Genomic DNA, 12,420 nt, shown 5'->3' with positions numbered 1-12,420 from the left:
TCCCACAAAAGCCAACAGGATTCTGCTTTTAATAGCCATTTGTTAGACATGGTTGCACCAGAATCTGTTGCAGCCGTCTTCTTTGGGTTGAGATCTTCCTAACATCGAACATTAAAATTGATTTGATTGCTGATAATTGGAAGAATCAAATATAGAACCAGCCAGGCGGCGGTGGTGGCGCACGCCTTTAATCCCAGCACTCGGGAGGCAGAGGCAGGCAGATCTCTGTGAGTTCGAGGCCAGTTCCAGGAAAGGCGCAAAGCTACACAGAGAAACCCTGTCTCAAAAAACCAAAAAAAAAAAGCCTAATTACTACCACCACCACCACCAGCAACAATAAAAACTATTTTAATTTGCTTTTTGAATCTTTAAACATATTCATAAACATTATCTTGTTCACTCAGAACATTAGTGTGTAAAATATTTTCTGACTGTTTACAAAGATGTAAAACCCTGAATGTTGTTAAATGGCTATCATTTAATTGAAATACAGCATGTGTGTGTGTGTGTGTGTGTGTGTGTGTGTGTGTGTGTGTGTGTGTGTGGTTTGTGATGACAAGGCCTTCTGTAGCACAGGCTGACCTCAAACATGCCAGGTAGCTGAGGGTGCTTGTGAGCTTTTGGTCCTGCCTCCACCTCCAGGTGCTTGAGCAACAGGTGCATAGGGATGGGGTATACTGGTGCACACGCAGACCTGCTACACAGAGAACACAGTTCCGGGGAGTGAAAGGATAGAGCGCTGAAAACTATCTGACCAGAAATAAAGAGACCTGACTGGACAGGGTCCATGTCCTGGGAAACCCTACAGTAAGATCAGGATTCAGAAGCGCACCTCTAAGAGCAAAGTTAGAAAGAGGTTCTGTTTCTAGAAGGGGAGAGGCACAGACTCACCAAAGCCCCAAAGAGCTAAGAAGCATTTTCTCGGGTGGTAGGCAAAGGTGGGTGGGCCTAGAGTACTGTCTTCCCTGTGAGCTGAATAGCTGTAGTGCTGTGTCTCAGCTAGGGTAGGACTGGCAGGAGCCTAGTTAATTTTAAGCTGGGTCAATGGAACAGATATAATTTATATAAACGTTTCCAGCATAGCAAATGGTGAACTTGGGAGACTACACAGAGATGCTAGATGAGTTCATCAGACTAAGCTCCACCTACATGCTAGCACAAACAGCGATCCTCTTATAGGGCTGTTCCTGGCAGTTTGACATTGAAGAACACATGGCCAGGGTTAACCCCAGCCTGCAAGTACAAAGAGGAATGCAGTAGGTTTGGAGACTAATGTTGAGTCTCTTCATTTACAGTGATGGACTCTGGCTCCTGTTAATATCCTTACTGAAGCTTTTCTTGTGAGTACTGACAGAGATGAGCTGAAGGCTCTCTGCAGGAAGTAAATGCTTCTTCAGAGATCCCCAGATATCTGGAAGGCAGGCATGGGGGGGGGGGACTTAGAGAATGCTTTGTGAAGAGTGCTTGAGAGGAAATTCTGCTGTGGCTGGAGTGGAGGCGGTGCCCCCCCCGCCCCCACCCCACCCCCGCTCCCCTGCTCCCCATCCCAGTGTGTTCAGGAAACAGTCTGGAGAAAAGTGGACTTCTCCAGCTGACAAGCTTTATACGTTTGCCCACTCTTGGTTCCGTGTGTTCTTCCCCTCTTGGAATCTTTTCTTAATTCTAGTGATACTTTAACTTGAAGTTGGGCTTTAAATGAAATTGTAGAAAGGATGAAATGCTACTTACAAAGCTCTTAGACTCTGTGGGCATGGTAACCTGCGAGGCACTTGAAGGCTGAGGCAGGAGGATTGAGTCTTTGAGGCCAGCCTGAGATACTTGGTGAGACCTTGCCAAAAGAAGAGAAAGGAAAACTAGCTAGCTATTGGAGACTCTTTGTCCAACCCTTTTTTGCATAAAAATGTTTAGATAATCATGGATGATAATAAGTTTGGGTGCTAAGTTTAAGCATGAAAATTATAATGAAACAGGATAAAACAGTACACCAGCTGGCTTTCATATAGACTTTATCATACAGTAAAATACAACTGAATTATTTTGAGTTAAGTAAAAATAAGTTTTTTAAAATAGTAACTTAGAAATGGAGGCTTTGATGTAGAAGGGGGCATTTTTAATAAGGTAATTTTTATCATGGTAAGAACTATTTTTTTACTAAAAGTATTTTACAACTGAAATTTAAAAATAAACCTGTTAAATACAATTAGAAAGTCAAAGAAACATTATACTAGTAGTTTTTTTAGCATGTATTTTGTACCTTATGGCTTAGTTTAAAATAAGAATGTATTGAAGGCAGCAGACTGAGCAGTGAGGGCATCAAAGCTTTTATTGGAGACACTGTAAGTCTGTCATAGCTGCTGGGTTACAAAGGGTTTTCATTTGAAACTTGAGTAAACGTATTTTGAGGGTGATCCTGCACTCTGTGCCTTATCCCTAGGAGGAAACATGGAATCAAACAGTTCTTTCTTTTTCAGTGCAAATCATTTGAGAAACTGAGATCTGAGTCTTGATGTTGCCATGGCTTCCGTGTCTTAGGAGTGAGTGTGAATATACCTACACAGCCTGCTCCCTCACTTTGTACCATTGTATACATGTGCAGACAATATGGAAGACAGATAAATGAACTTGAATTCCCAGTCTTTACCAAAAAATGTTTAGCTGTCACCATCCTTTGCCATTAGGGACATATTTTGTAGTAGGCTTTTTTAATTCAAGTAAGTGCCTTGATGCTGTTCCTCATAAATCATTGCTCAGCCATCCTTCAGAACAAAATAAGGTATTTCCTGTTGAGGGGAGGGTCGTTAATCATTTTCTTCTGGAAGAATGTGTTTGAATTGCTTATTTTGTAAGGTCCTCTATGTGTTTGAGATCCATTTCTTTTGTTAATAAAATGTTACTGTAATAAAATATTGCTATTATTGTGTGTAAATTATTTTAGTGCCAGGGTCCTGACTAAAACATTTAGCTATTGGTGGGTTTGATTAAAAATATTTTAACTTTTATGTTTTGGGGTGTTTTGCCTGCATTGTATGTCTGTGCCCCATGTGCATGCAGAGGCCAGAAGAGGGCATCATACACCTTGGAGCTGGACTTAAAAACAGTTTTGAGTCACCATGTGGGTGCTGGGCATCGAACCCTGGTCCCCTGGAAGAACAACCAGTGCTCTTAACCACTGAGCCATCTCTCCTACCCCAGATATCAATTTGAAATTTGAATTTGAAAGTTCTCTTTTAGTGGATATGGTGGTGAAGGACTGCTTCCCCAGCACTCAGGAGATAGAGGCAAGGGCAGAGAGATAGGAAGATCAAGGCTGTCTCAATAAATAAATTATGTTTGGAGAAGGAGCCAGTTTTCCCCAGTGGTACAGAAGAATCCAATCATCAACAAAGCTCAAGGCTTTTCCTTTGGGGACTCAGTTTCTCCATTAGTGCAAACATAACAGGAGGCTTAGATTGTTTCAAGACCCCTCAGCTCTCAGTGCATGGCTCCTGTAACATCAGAATCAGAAAGCCCAAATCTGGTTGGTTTTAGACGTTTTGCTGGTTGTTTGACACAGGGCCTTGCCATATAGTCCACACTGCTGATCCTCCTGCCTCAGCCTCCTCAGTGCCAGGATTATAGGCATGCAGTCATGTTTGGCTGCAAGGCACTCGGTACTGCCACTTTCTGTACCTGCCCTGCAGTCCCTCCCGGGAGCCTTCTCAATGGGGCTACCACCATCAGTTTCTAGCCCTTCTGTAGCAACCTGGATATTCTGTCCCCAACTTCATTCGCACTGAGCAGAGTGAAGGTGTTAACTACCCCAACCATTCTGTGCACAGTGTCTGCACAGAGTACATCCTGGACCCCATGGAGAGCACTCAGTCATTCTTTGGTGCCTCATTCAGCCACCTTAGAGGGCTCTGCTCCTCCATATGTCCTCTAATGCTTTGTGTTCTTGCCCTCTTCATTTAGAACCATTGCTTAAGTCCTTTATTACCAGGTCCAGTACAAAGTTAACTTATGGTTCATGGAGAAATATTCACAAGTACAGGTAATAAACACAATTGCAATAAGGTGGGTTCAAGTCAGACACAATGATACATGTGTTGCAATCCCAGCACTTAGGAGGCCGAAGGAGGAAGGCTGCAAGTTCAAGGCCAGCTGGGTTACTATATCATGAGACCATACCCCAACAAATGTTGGTTCATGAATCCTCTTGAACACTGTAAGCTCTCTCCAGATGTTCACATCGACACCTACAGCTCCAGCCACCTTACTGCCCTTGCAAATGGTGTATCAGATTTCTCATGAGGGGAAAGGTGGCTCAGCTTAAGAGCATTTGCTGCTTTTGCAGAGAACCTGAGTTTGATTCTCAGCACCCACATCAGGCAGTTCACAAATGTCTGTGAATCCAGCACCAAGACATCCAATGTCTTCTTCTGGACTTGGACATCTGCACTCATGTACACACACACATATAATTAAAAATAAATTATACAATTTTTTAAAAAGGATTGCAGCCTAACCTTAACAGTAACTGCATTTTTTTTTTAACTCCTAAGGCTTGGATTACAGGTATAAACCAACACTCCCAACTTGCTATGAATTATTTAATTAAAAAATTACAACTTATCATTGTTCTCCAGTGTTTTCAGGATAAGCTCAAAATAGATGCCTCATTGACAAGACCTTAAGAACTCTAGCCTTAGCTGGGCAGTGGTGGCGTATATCTTTAATCCCAGCACTTGGGAGGCAGAGGCAAGTGGATATCTAAGTTGTAGGCCAGCCTGGTCTACAGAGCGAGTTCCAGGACAGTCAAGGTTACATAGAGAAACTCTGTCTCAAAAAAACAAAAAACAAACAAACAAAAACTCTGGCCTTAACCGGAGATGGTGGTGCATGCCTGTCATCCCAGCATTTAGCATGGTGAAATGGGATTGCCAACTCTAGGCCAGCCTGGGCTACATAGCACGACAAAAATCTTTCTCAAAAATAAAACCCAAAATAATCTCATTAGAGAGGAAAAAAGAACCCCAGCTCTGCCCTTGGTTACCTCTAGCCTTTGTTCTACCACACATTCTTTGCCTAACATGCCAACCACTCGCCTTAGGAGTGCCCAAATGAAACAGCAAGCACCCCAGGCCTTTAAACTGTCCTGCCTTGAGTCACCTCCCAACCTCTTCTGCCAGCTTCCTGTTTCTCCTTCCTGCATGTCGCTACTGTCCTTTGCTCTTAGCAATATGTTCCATAAATTTCCTCTTCTCTCCATCAGTGGGTCCTTTGGGCTCCGTTGTCTGCACTCTTACGTGGTCTGTGCATAGTGAGCAAAATGAGGGTTATCATTCATGTCCCCAACTTCTACTAGCTTCTTGGTAACCCATGTACAGAAGGCCAGCAGTATCTATATTGTCAGGTAAAATAAATTATTATTGCAAGCACGGATATGTTTGGTGGATAATTATTTCTTCAACAGTAATTTCTGGAACATGCCTGTCTATCAAAAGGCAATTACATTGACAATAATACCCATAGGTTGAAAAAAAGTCTTTAATGAAATAGGTAATAGAGTAGGTTAGATAGTCTCCAGCACAGTTAGCTCCATTTTTAGTCCTTTGAATGAGGCCCACACTCTACTTTTCTTTGTTTACCTTCTCTAGATATCTCTACCACATCAGAACAACTACAGCTGGATGCACCTGAGGTTTCTTCAATTAGCCAAGTTTTCTCCCTTATGTAGCCCACCTGTTCCTTCTGGTGGCGGGAATCTGCAACTACACTGTAAAGAAGTAAGCCCAGGAGCACGACTTCATTCAGCTCTGTAACTTGAAATTGTACTTTTGCAATAATTTTCTAGGAAGATTAAATGATAACAAATTAAACAGTACTAGACATAAATGGGCAACAAATCTTGGTTTTCTTCCCTCTGATGAAAGAGCCCAGCAAAGGAATTTCCCAGAACACTGAACTCGAGCACATGCACGCATGTGTGCGTGCGTGCATGCATGCGTGCATACGTATGCACGTGTCCACTTGGGATGGCTTCTGTGGTGGGTTTGGGTTGTTCTGATAAGGAAACCTCATCTTCTCTTCCACCTTTACCAGCATGCACCATTCCCGGGGTCATCTCTGGGACCATCAGCTCCAGGGAATGATAAGGTCATCTTCAGGCACACAGGTGACAAAGGAACACAGCTGCTAAATGCCAAAATGTTTTTATTTCCAAAGGATTTTATTTTCATTTTTGAGACCGATTTTTTTAATGTTATGTATGTGAGTATTCTGCCTACATTTCTATGCACCAGCTGTGTGTTTGGGCCCCAGATCCCTTGGAACTGGAGTCACAGACAGCTGTGAGCCATTGTGTGAGTGACAGGAACTGGGAGGGCTATTTCTGGTTGTCACCTTGACTGTATCTGGAATGAACTAAATCCAGAAATGGGGGGTACACCTGGGAGCTGGATCTTGAGGCAGGAAGACAGCATGCCTTTGATCAGGATCTTGAGGCAGGAAGGCACTTCTAATCTTCTGATAGCTGTCTATACAAGGATAATGAAAGAAGGAAGCGTTCGTTTTTCACCTCCTTGTCCCCACCTTGTCATCCATTCCTTCACTGGTACTGGAGCCTCCTTCTTCAGGATTCCAGCACCTACAGAAGACCAGCTGAGACACCCAGCCTCATGGGACTCGGCAGCCACTAGATTCTTGGACTTTCCAGTCACACCTAGCCATTCTTAGACTGCAGCCTGTAATTCATTCCAATAAGTCCCCATATATATGTGTGTATATATAATGTGTGTGTATATATGAGAGATAGAGACAGACAGACACACAGACACACGAGAGAGAGAGAGAGAGAGAGAGAGAGAGAGAGAGAGAGAGAGAGAGAGAGAGAGAGAGAGAGATTCATTCCATAAGTTCTGACTCTGGGGAGCCCTGACTAATACAGAAACCGAACCTGGGTCCTCTGGAAAAGCAGTCAATGCTCTTCACCCCCGAGGCACCTCTGCAGCCATCTCGCCGTTGTGTCAGATCTCTCCGTTTCATGGCTCTGAGGCCTGCCCTCTGCCCACACTCACCACGGCAGCAATTAGACCAATGGCTTGCTTGATGCCCACGTCTTCTTGCTCTTCACTGCTGTTGAGCTGGAGGAGAACTGGTTATAGAAGGTGGCTCCTGTACACCATTTCTGGGGTGGGAGTTATGCTAGGGTTCAGTGGCTGTGAGACGGCAGTACAGTTTGTGGGCAGATGCCTGACTTCTTTAAGTATGGAAGTGTCTTGTGAGCACAGCAGCTGTCCATGAGCAGGATCCTGTGTTCTGCCTGCTTCATCCTGGTCTCTGTTTGCATTAACCACTCATTAATCAGGTCCTGTGTCATCCATGCCAGTGGCTGGCGCAGCAATCACAGGTGGGATAGACATTCTTGAGACACTGCGGCCTTTACCGTCAATGGTTTCATGTTTTCTGACCCGGAAGTATTGCAACAAAAAGCGGCTATCAATCACGACTTTGCTTTCTTGCCCTCTTTACAATGGTCCCTGTCTACGTTAGGGTTTCTATTGCTATCATAAAACACCATTACCAAAATCAACTTGGAGAGGAAAAGGTGTATTTCATCCTACAGCTTGTAGTTTGTCATCCAGAGAAGTCAAGGCAAGCACTCAGGGCAGAAACTCAGGAACTGAAGAGGCCATGAAGGAGTGCTGCTTATAGGCTTATGCCCCATGACTTGTACACCTCAGGACCACCTGCTCAGGCTTGGCATCACCCACCGTGGGCTGTGCCCTCCCACATCAATTATTAATCAGGAAAAGACCCCCTACAGACTTGCCTATAGGGCCAATATTATGGAGACATTTTCTCAGTTAAGCTTCCCTCTTCCCAGATATATCAAGGTTTATGTCAAGTTGACGAAAACCGACCAGGGCAGTCCGCTTCCGTAGAAGTGTGTGGTAGGGGAAAGGACAGGGAAAAGCCAGCTCCTGCCTCACCAGTATCAAAGATGTCATCTGGACTACGGTCAGCAATGCTGTCACTCATTACCGGTATGGGTTCCTTATGTCACCTGCCTGTCTGCAGCATGCTTTCTAGCATGGAGAGCTAGAAATCTGTTCAGTCAGCCCATAGGTGCTTGAAATCGTCACAGTCAAGCATGTTGACCAAGTTTAATGCCTTTTCCCGATTATCAGAGCAGGGATGAGGAGGGTTTGGCGCAAAGTTCTTGAACCCATGCAGAGAGCCTAGGTGCCATTATGGAGAGCGTTCCTCTTCCTGTCTCTCTGGGGCACCACAGAAGTCTCTTGCACTTTCTCTGTATTGGGTAGGACCACGCAGTGACTCCCGAGCTCCCACAGCTTTCATTTTCTCCTCCGGGGGACACGGCTTAAGTTTCTGCTTCTCCTTCTTCACCATTTCTACGGGATGAGGGCTGGGCCATGGCTAACAGGGCTGTGACTGTTCCTCCTTCCAGCCTGTTCTGCCACAAGTGTGGGAAAACAAGAAGATAAACTGAAGGACCTCACAGAAACCTGAGTGAGAGCTTAGCGTGTTAAAATTTCTAGTAGGAAAAATCATGAGAAGATAGGATTTTGTGTCAGAATTAGACTATCGGCAGACTCAGAACATTTAAAACAGAAAGGATCTTTTTTTGTTTGTTTGTTTTGTTTTGTTTTTGTTTTTTTGAGACAGGGTTTCTCTGTGTAGCTTTGGAGCCTGTCCTGGAACTCACTCTGTATCCCAGGCTGGCCTCGAACTCACAGAGATCCACCTGGCTCTGCCTCCTGAGTGCTGGGATTAAAGGCGTGCGCCACCACTGCCCAGCCCAAAACAGAAAGCATCTTAAGAAAATCTATTTACTTAAGCTTTCCAAGCCTGGGAATAGTAATGTTTGCTTAGGCTGCTATGACAACAGACTGAAGTAGGTTGCAAAAGCTTGCAAATAGCAACACACTATAAATTCAAGGAGCTATACACCTTGTTTTGTAGATACAGAAACAAGCCAGAGGAAGAGCCTTGTCCAGGGTCATGAAGATTTCTTAACTTAGATCACTGATTTATCCGGCATGCCATTGCCCTGCTCAGAAGTTCACCAAAATGAGAACTTCAAATTCTCCATCTATCTTAAAAAGATTTTCACCAAAGGAAGCTGTTTCCGGGTGTCACACATTCACGTAATGAACATTTACAGGTTCCAAGCAGTAAGGGTACAGTGATGAACAACAGAGTCAAGTTATATGTCCCCAAGAAATAAAAAATGGAGGGAAACAGTAAATAAACCAATAAATAAGGCACTTACAGAATGTAGTAAGTGCTGTGAAGAAAGTAAAGAGTGTAGAAAAGAAAAGCAAGAGATCTGTTTGGCATGGGGCTGTGAGTCTTGTGATCTAGCTACAGAGGAGGTTGAGGGAGCAAAGTCAGTTGGTGGTCAGCCTCAGCAAATTACTGAGACTCTATCTCAAATAAACATTTTAAAGCTGGGGATGTAGCTCAGTGGTAGAGTACTTGCCTAGCATGCTCAAGGACCAAGGTTCAATCATCATTACTGCAAAGGCTGCATGGTGGGGTGGGGTTTATTTACAAAGTTAGAGGAGATGGCATCTAAGCTGAGATCTCCACATTAGAGAGGGGCGGTGCAGCCAAGGCTAAAGCATCGGCCAAATCTCAAAAGCAGGAAAGAGTTTGAAGTGTTCTGAAGGATATGCATGACTCCAAGTGGAACAACAGTCATTTCTTTTCTTGTTTAAAACCTTTCAGAAACTCCCTGCTGCACTCAAATTAGCCTCTACATTTTATAGGGTCAACTCCCAGTACAACAAAAATAAATGCTTGATAAACAAACTCCAAACTCTTCCTGCTGGATGGTGTTTTGTCTGACCAGACTTAGCAGAAAAGGCATTTGTTTTAAATCTTCAAAACTCTTGATTGGTGTCTTAGGGTGAAGAGACGCCGTGACCATGGCAACTCTTATAAAGGAAAACATTTAGTTGAGTGGCTTACGTTTCAGAGGTTTAATACATTATCATCTTGGCAGAACATGGTGGCATGCCGGCATACATGGTGCTGGAGAAGGAGCTACATCTTGATCAGCAGGCAACAGGAAGTGGTCTGGCACACTGGGCGTGGCCTGAGCATATATAAGACTGTTGTTTTTCATTAAATTCAGTGGCTGCCCCTTAAGCAACTATAACTCCACAGCTACCAGCAAACACCTGATGACAGAGAAAAACATAGGAATCCTAGAGTTTGGAGTGTAGCTCCATAGCAGGGTCCATGTACAAGGTCCTGAGCTCAGTCACCAGCACCAAATGGGTGCTGGTCCCGATCAGATATGGAAAGCTGGATTAGAGAAAATGGTGACAAGTATTCAGGTAGGGCTGTTACTGTGGGCTGGGTGTGAAGCGAAGGAATAAAGGGTAACTCTCAGATTTCTGGTTTGAGTGTTGAACAGTCCAGTGATGCTGATGTAATTTACTTAGATGGGAACCAATCACTGAGGATATATATGTGAAGCACTTTCTATGGTCAATACAGCTTCCTTGTAGCAGGACAAATGTAATGTTCCAAATTGTTAGGTCCAAAGGAAACTCCAGTTCCCCAAACTCCAAAAGGCAGCCCAAATACCCAGAAATGGGCTCAACATGAATATATTCTGGTGGTTAGATGAAATCCAGTATTCTTCAGGAGCTTATAAAGCCAGTTCCCTCTACCAAAAAGTCATTTCTCTTATCACTAGCAGAAGGGACAAATGGCGTTCTGTGGTGCTTATTAGCACATTAAAGCTCAAGCTGGCCTCCAGGCTCCCTCAGTATCACAGTACTTGTTACACATTTCAAAATCCACCCTAATTCTTTTCATCTCCTCCCCTCCCTATACTCTCCAGCTCTTGGGCTTCCTTCTTCTTCAGCTACTCATTCTCCTTATAACCCTGCTCTCTCTCTCTCTCTCTCTCTCTCTCTCTCTCTCTCTCTCTCTCTCTCTCTCTCTCTCTCCTCCCTGTATAAACTGATGACATCACCACTCTGTGGCATGGTTTAAGGGGAAGGTTTTAACTGTAGATATGAGAGGGAGAACAGCAGAGGCATTGGGATGAGTCCAGAGCCAAGAGAGAAAGAAGTAGACTGAACATGGCCAGCATAGACCTGTCATGACAGATGCAGGAGGAACAGAGCAGAGAGATGGGGAGAGCAAGCATTTTAAAACGAGCAGGGTTATAAGGTGAATGAGTAACTGGGTGGGGGATGGATACTTGTGAGCTGGAGGGAGTTTAGGGTAAGGGAGGAGGTGAAAAGAGCTAGGAGGCTAGCAAGGACTTTGGAATGTTTAATAGGTACTTGTAATACTGAGGGAACCTGGGGGTTAGCATGTGCTTTGGTGTGCTAACGGACACCACAGATAGTCATTTGTGTCTCTGCCTTTTGAAACTTGGGGGGAATGGAGCTTCCTTTGGACTGGACACTTCTTTCACCCAGGTCCAGCCTGTTGGCCATGTTCAGTCTACTTCTTTCTCTCTCTGCTGTGGACTCTTCTGGATTCCTCTGGCTGTTCTCTCTCTCATAACTACAAGTAAAACCTCCCCCTTAATCATATCGTAGAACAGTCATGTTGTCAGTTTATACAAATGTCATTAACTTGTTTTTGAAAACTACTGATACTGAGAGTAGACACGGGAAGATGAAGAGACAAAGTGGTATCTTTTGTCTTGGTCAAACTATTACGTTGGAAAAAAAAATTGCCTTGGGGATTGAACTCAAGACTGAGTATGTGCTAGGGAATCCCTCTACCACGGATCTACATCCCAGGTCCAAAGACACGACACCCGATCAGAGTTAATAGTGCAAAAGGATCAACCTGCTGTGATGACTGTAGAGATCGGAGTGGAGGTAAGAACTGCATGGGGTCAGGCAGACATGGCAGCTTCGGAAGGTGGTGACAGTGGAAGGTGGCAAATTGGAAAAGACTAGCACTACATTTGCAAGTGGTCTTGCAGGAACTCGTCTAAATTGGGCACAACCTATGACGTGAAAATCCAATCCAGCTCTTCGCTCCCAGAGCTCTGCATTCCAGAAAGTCACTATTGTCACTGCTCACCAGAGTGAGGAGGGAAGCCTGGGGCAGCATCAACCTTAACGTGAAAGAGGAAGCTATGAAAGGTGAGGCCGAGCTCGGGAGAGCTCCGCCCTGTTACCTGACTGTCCCAAACCCCTGTCCCGAGCCTGGTGGCCTGCTCATTTCGCAACCGCAGCCCCTGCTTCCGGCTCCGGTATAAGTCTGGCCGGAAGCGGTCCGTCCGCTTTAGCGGATCCCCTGCCACCATCCAGCCCCGACAAGCCTCCCATCGGTTCCAACAGACGACCGGTCGGTTGCGCTTGCGCGCGGGGAGGTGGCGGAAGGGGGGGGGGTTGTCGCACGCAATCACGTGCGCCGGCCGCTTCCGGTGCGCCG

This window comes from Peromyscus leucopus, chromosome 19 (assembly GCF_004664715.2).
Source record: "Peromyscus leucopus breed LL Stock chromosome 19, UCI_PerLeu_2.1, whole genome shotgun sequence".
NCBI lineage: Eukaryota > Metazoa > Chordata > Mammalia > Rodentia > Cricetidae > Peromyscus > Peromyscus leucopus.
This window is presented reverse-complemented; position numbering follows the sequence as displayed.